This window comes from Cupressus sempervirens, chromosome 7 (genome assembly GCF_028749045.1).
Source record: "Cupressus sempervirens isolate cs-2001-9-10 chromosome 7, ASM2874904v1, whole genome shotgun sequence".
NCBI classification, from domain to species: domain Eukaryota; kingdom Viridiplantae; phylum Streptophyta; class Pinopsida; order Cupressales; family Cupressaceae; genus Cupressus; species Cupressus sempervirens.
The window spans coordinates 827,171,801-827,179,689 of NC_143124.1; positions in this window are offsets into that span (position 1 = coordinate 827,171,801).

The window sequence follows — 7,889 nt, forward strand, 5'->3', positions numbered from 1 at the left end:
GTAAACTTGAGAGGATGACTGGAAACTCTGTGCTCTAATTCTCCTTTAAGTCATTACAACTAATGTGAAGTAAATTTTGAACAAACTCTATGCTAGAAATTGAAACTATAACTTAACTTAACTTAAAGCTTGAAAGCAATGTTGGAACAGTAAAACTATCTATTCACCTATGCTATAGGAGAAATTCATTGATTCTATTATCAATGGCTACAAGAGAAACATAATTCTATCTTAAAAGGAAACAAAAAATGAAATAAAATATATTCTAACAGAATTGTTCACTCACCAAGTGGGCCCCCTTGGATGAGTGAACAAAAAAAGACAATCAAGATGAGAGATATATACTTGAACTGCTCATTCTATTAATTCATGGTGAAGGAATTACACTTGACTAAAAATTGAATCACACTCAACTTCAAATCAAACTATGTTTTTCTTTTTCCAAAAACTAGTCTTGAAGCTACAATAAATGTTATTTAAAAGGAAACTATAACTACTCCTTGACTCTACGATCACTCCATTAATGAGGATCAATTGCACACTCATAAAGTTTGAAACTAAATCACCATTAACCATGAATAAACCCTCCAAGAATATAGTAGGTTGTGGCTGCTACATTTGTGTGTTGTTTCAATAGAAAGCATATAATGACTTGTTCCGTTTGTGATAATTTAGTAATCTAGTTGGCTCTGACTTTAACACTAAGGTGTTGACTCTTCAATATCTATGACAAGTACCTAAAAAGAATTCAATGCATACACCACTTCCACATACATTTATTTACTTTATCATTAATATTAGAAAGGGTGTAAGTTCAAATTAGTTCTCTTGCAAATCCTATGGCTACAGGAGGAAAACTACCCAAGACATATATCATAAATGAGGAAACATTTATCAACATGCAACATCACTTCATTATACCATTTTTGTCCATAGATTCAAGCAACTATAACATATTTGAACTATTCATACTTCTACTTAATGTCTCGTCATATATAGAGCATATACATGAAAACATACATTCATTTTATGAAAACCATAAAGTCATGATTTTTTTCGCAAGATAACAACTTAAAAAAAAGATAAAAAGATCTAAAAACAATGGCCTTTTAGAGGCCCATCAGTCCCACAACCTGAGGAAAAATATGAAGAAAATGACCAATCATCATGAATTGTGGAAGAATAAGGAAAAGATAAAATGTAGTAGGCCCCAACACAAAGAAATGAATAAATAATACATATTGTTATCAAGCAAAAGGCTGCAAATGTTTTTTTTTTTTCTTATGCAATGATGAAAGTGACCTTTTGCCTTGGGTGAAAGTACAAAGTTGTGTCAAGCTGACTTATCAGAACATCTAAATTTTGGTATTTCTATCTAAAACTCAAATTTATTCAAACATATGATCTTGATAAAATTATTCTAGCTAAGTTATATATCATCTTATAGTTTTCCAATTGGAAATATCTATTAAATGCATGTCTTATAGTAGTTAGTATCCAATTAGTAAAGAAATAAATTTATTTCAAAAATTTGACATTTCAATAACTCGTACTATTTTTTATGATATTTTTTTAACAACATATAAACACCATTATGTAGAACTCAAAGTCAAGAACACTCTCATATATATTTCATAGTGTTTTATTTAGATATAGTATATTATAATTAAAAAAAAAGACAACCATGCATTTTAACACTCAAGAAGACATCAATTTTGAGAAAGAAAAATATATTTAATCATATACAAAAAATTGAAAATAATATGATGTTCTAGAGGAGAGAGTCCTCCTCAAGAATCTATAATTTTTCTTTTGGTTGGAAAGGATTTATTTTGAAAAATGTGGTGGGAGATGAAAACTATCGATTTGAATAACTTGAAATTTGAATCATTATAAAAGAGAAAATATAGGTCAAAAGCCAATTTTAATTTTTGATTTTTCTAGATGCATATGTTATCTATAAAATAATCTAAGATCAAAGGGAAGTAAGTGTATTTCCATGTAGTTTTGTGGTGGGAAGTAGACCCCTAATTTCCAGCATTTTTCAGCAACTAAAAATTTATCTTTAAAAAATAGGAAATTATATCATTTCTTTTCCCAAATAATTATTAAAAAAATTTAAATCCTAAAATTCATTCATTTCTACACATTTCATTCGTTTACTTAATTTTCAAATTCTAAATAATAATACAAGATTCATGCCATTGAAAGTGAACAATTATACTTTTGTTAGCCTTTGCCTTTGTAAAAGGGTGACATTGGTTTGTGCTTTTACCCTAATCTTTAAGTTTTTGTTTTAAGGACAAAAGTCCTTTTCCCTTTAGACTAGAAGCTTGTCAAAAATCATGCTATGTAAGTGAGTTTGCAAGGATAGAGGAAGGTTCCAGCTTCATTTTTTTGAACTAAGTTTTGTTCAATTTTTTATTTGATCCATGCATACCATAATTTTGTTCCAAACTTGAATAAAAAGTTAATAGTTACTAGTCTATTGGAGATTTTTTTACTGATAGGGATGGTCATTGAATTGTATACAATTTCAAAGAAGTTAATACAAACTGTAGAAAGCTAACAGTTCATCCCAGATCTTATCTTATCTTTTATCTCTGTCTTTTTCTCTAAGATTTCTAGGAAAATTTTATTAAATTTCAGTTGTAATTTACTTTGAATTATATTTCAGTTTTGTTTTGATAATAATCTAATGGGTTATGTAAATTCTTAAAGTAAATTGGAATAACTTTATAGTTTTCATTGAGTATTTTGATAAGTATAAGACCTAGAAATGAATATTGATAATCTTTGAACAAAGTGTTAAGATAAGATCTAGAAGTAAATATCTAAATTCTTGAGAGTTTATATCCCAATATATAAGACATTGGTTATCCCGTGAAGTTGATCTAATTGGAATGTCTTATATTGTACTTAAAATTCATATAAATCAATCTTTTAATTTTTTGTTGTTGGAGTTATGAAATGTCAGCCTACACTTGATTCATGAAGTTGTAGTGTTTGATAAGATGATCATTTATCATCTCTTTTTTTGTCATAGAGTTAGAAGAATTAGGGCTAAACCATCTATTATTTTTTTATTCATTTTGAGTTTGAAGTTTTGATGAAGTTAGAGTGAAATCCTAGGTATACCCATCTAAATCTTGCTGAATTCAAAGTGGAGAAGATATCAAAGTCTTTTTAGTTGGTCCTTTTATTTTGTATTTCAGAATGTCCATCATGGTCTCTAGCTAATTCCTAGGTTTCTTGATCATCTAACAGGTTGCTAAAATTTTGTCAAATCAGAAACCAACAAAGCATGGAGTGTCAAGGACTATCTTTTTGCCTTGTCTTGAATCATTTGTTGATCCATCCAATTGTTCCAATAAATCATCACACACATTCCTCTATTGGTAATCTATTTTTCATGTGAATTTTGTCCTTGGTAATATTTTGAAACAATAACAAATTTTATCCTAGCAACAAATTTTTATATTTTCTTAGTCAAGATGCAATTAAAGGAAAGAAAATTTACCAATATGTACTTGTAATTCTCCAAATTTTCCTAATTCATTACTTCAATAACAACCTACAAATTTCCTTACCTCTATAACATTTTTGCTTGTTTACATTTCAAATATTATCTCATTTTAATAGAATGAACACTATCATTGTGCAATTTTATTTAAGTTCTAGTCACATGAGGGTGAATCAATTTGTCATTATTTATTTTTCAGGCAGTGGAGATGCACTCCCAAGGAAAAATTTAAAAATTGATTGTTGATCAAAAAGACATCAAACGACCCCAATTACAACTCTGATAGCTTAGTCAGCTTCATTTTACTGATTAAGGGGTTAAACCAATAGCTTCATGGAAACTGGAAAAGTTTTACATTATGAGCCCTTGTTTTGTCACCAAAGACTTAATGAGCATGTGTTGAAATATCTCTATGTCATGATGAGTAAACATCATGCATCTAGCCATCATGATACAATGACTGCCATTGATTCACTTTCCATCATGTTGTACAAATTAGACCTCATTCTTTTAATACTTCATTATATAATTTTCCCACCTATGAGGGTGAACCCACAATAGTGGGTTACACTTTTTTGGAGGAAGAAATTCCTCCAAAATCGTGAAAGGCGGATTTTTTTCCCAAAAACTTTCGATAGAAAGTAATCATCTAGTTTCGATAGAAACTATAAAAGTTTTGACTGAAACTACTTTTGATGGTAGTTTCGATCAAAACTAACTAAATAGGAAAAATTAATCCTGAGCAGTTTCTATAGAAACTAAAGCATAGTTTCTATCGAAACTATTTTTTCATGAAAACTCGGCCTTATTAGTTTCGATAGAAACTAACTAAAAATAGATTCTATCGAAAGGATAAAAAAAGTTTTGATAGAAAGTTAGTTTCTATCGAAACTAGTAAAGTAGATGGCTTTTACAAAGTCTATAACATTCTTAGTTGTTTTCATGGCTTCTAGGTTCAATTGCTAGGTTTAGATGGAGCACTTAAGACATGTCATTTTCCATGACACAAGTACTTGAAATGATCTTTCTAATGAATATGGATTTGATACATTTTAAATTTTTTAAGTATACATTTTTTTACGTTAATTGAATTGAGGTTCATTATAAAAAATAAACCTATATATAGAACACTCATGGAAAAATAGTAAATAAGAGAATAAAAATTCTAAAAAATAACTATAGTCTCCATATTCAAGTCCTCTTTCAATCAAAAAAATAAACTTTGGATTTGGATAAATATATAATAAGTTACACATGTCAAAAGCCATGTATGTCCAAATTAGTGTTAGGTCAACTTTAAACTCTAATAAAATATGAAATACTATAGATAAAGACATCAGATCACCTCTATGGTTTTGGTATGGATGTTAAAAAACTAAATTCAAAAGAATCACATTGATATCTATTGTAGAAAAAAAGTAATGTGTGTCAAAAACAATGCCACTTTTTAAATATTAGGTTTTTGATAACATAGCAATTTTCATGGGAGAAAAATTAATTCAATCAAATCAATTCAAATTTAAAAATATATATATATTTAGAATCTAAATAGAAAATCCTAAAAGACTCTAATTTACTTCATCTTCAAATTCCTTACCATTAAATGGCAATTTGCATCTAAATGTGAATTTTTTCTTGAAAATTCATAGTTCAGTGTCAGTTTAGGCAAAAAAGTGTAACCCATTACTGTGGGTCCACCCATGAAATGTGGCACCACATTGCATAGTCACATTAGCTATCATCTAAGAATCTTTCCTTAGTGACATAGAAACGTTCATTGATTTTCTCCTAATCCTGCAGTTGGAAAATCTATTGATTTTTCATATAGGTCGACCGACAAGGGACAAAGATCAAAATGTCACATTGTCACCATGGTAAAACTATGAGCAAGTTCCTTCAGTGAAACTATGACATCTTGATGAGGAGAGGGCATATTGTAATCTTCAAATCTATTTATCACATTATCTTTTTATATAAAACCATTTCCATTACCATTCCTTCAGACTGTCATGACAAAAAGAAAATCATTTACATTTCTTGCAAATAACAACAGAGAGAAACCAATTTATGTTCATTGTTATAACCTTCCAGACAGAGATCAAAAGCTGATAGAAGGAAACATAAAGACTTAATAAAAATACATTTCATTTAATGTCAAAGTCAATGAAACATCAATGGCTCTCTGGTTAAAACCAGAGAGCCCAATTTCCTCTCACAGCCTATTCCTTATTCCTCTAACCACTTTGTCAATCTCTCTCTGCTATTACAATAATGTCTTTCTTTTAAAGATAACCTGAAATGGTTACAACTGTTTACCTTCCCATGTCCCTTCCTATCCATATTCAGATTTTCATTACAAATTTCATATGATCCCGATTACAATAACATAATAAATAGACTATTTCACATTATGGTTTTGATGACTTAATAAATAAATCATTTCAGAGATGAATTTAAACAATATAAAATTAATAGAGGGAGGTGCCCCTACACCATACTCTCGAACTTCAAAGTTTTCCATGACCTCATGGAAATGCATTGATGAGAATCTGCATCTCTTCACCATAATTGCTTCAATGCCTCCTCTGCTTTCTTTATCTCGTTTAACTAACTCCTCTTAGATGAGTTCAACATATTTTGAAATGACAAAGGAATCAAGAGGACAATAAATGTACCAAAGATTCCACCACATTATAGTATAGATGAGAGAAGGAATAGATCAATTAGAGATTGTGCAAGAATACTAATGATGGAGAAGAATTTTTTACAAAAGTACTAGAGAGAGATTGTAAGTATTGTAGTCTAGACTTGGAATTAAGTTCAAATGAAGAAAGGAAAAAAGAAAATTCATTTTGAAATCTGGTATGGATATGCACCAAATGTGAATTGTTTTAAAGTCATTAGAAACAAATGTTGCATTCTAAATAATGCAAGAAAAGGTAAACTTGATGCAAAAACTGATGAAGGTATATTTCTAGGATATTCCTACACTAAAAGAAAATATTATAAGTGTTTAAATTCTAACACTATCAAAATTGTAGAAAATGTAAAGGTTAAAGTTCATGAATTTGTAGAGAAAAGTGAACAAGAATGCAAGAAATAACCTAAAGATTATATATATGGGTGACTGCAAGAAGTTGGGTTGCAATTCTGCGGAAGTCAGATCTGCAAAATTGTACTTCTCAAAAATGGGTACCCGATTTTTAAAAAATTGGGTACCCATTTCTAAAATTACGCTTGAGCATCCGAGCCAAATTTTAAAAATCGAGTACCCGATATTTAAAATGGATCGGGTGCCCGAGCCACTTAACTATCGAGCACCCACCTTTTTTACGATTGCTTAAAAATCAGGTACCCGATTTGTAAAAGTTTATATAAGCACTTTTTTGGCATTTTTGAGGTCATTTTCATGACCTCAAAAATGGGAGCCCGATTAGAGATGCATACGGGAGCCCGTTTTTCAGCCCTACTGACTACCCCCTTGCTGCTAGTTTTCGATACACAGGTATTTTAATATGTTTTATACTATTTTACTTTTTTTTTTTTTCAATTTTCAATTTAATATGTATGTTAATTTATTGTTTTTTCACTTTTAATATGTAGGTAAAATTGTAAATTTACATTGTTAATGAACTTAAATGTTTAATTTTTTGTATTTGTTAATTAAAATATAGTTTCGTAAATGTTTATTTGAAAAATTATTATTTTAGATGTTTTGAAATGTATTTAATTTATGTATTTATTACAATGTTGAATGATTAGATTAGATGTGAATTTATTGTTTAAACGTGTAATTTTACAAATAAATATAACCTTGACCTAAACCATATAACCTCAACCTTGTTTTAACTATAACCTCAACCTAAATTCATTGTTTAAACTATAATCTTGACCTAACCATATAAATAAAACCGTAAACATATATAAAATACTTAATCACATAACAGCCGGCCAAGGGATCCAAACAAAAAACTTATAGTATTTAAAATGATTTTACTTAAATTGTATTGTACTTTGTTTCATGGATCGAAAATGGATGATGTAAACTATTTTATAAATGTATATTCATTCAGCCTTTCATACCCTGTGACATGTACAGTGGATGATTGTGCAGTCCAAATTAATTTGCCAAGTGGCATTCGGAACAAATGTATATAAATTATTTAAATGGATTGAACTGAAGTAGTTTATATGAACTTTCATGTGGATGTGTTATTTATTTTACTTTTAGTAGTTTATAATTATTTAAAAATGAAATGTAAATGTGCTCATTAAGGAATGCAATCTCTTATGTTTTTTATAAATTTAAATTATTGTATGTATGTTATTGCTTTCTTAGTAAAACTTTTGATTAGTTCTTTGGAAC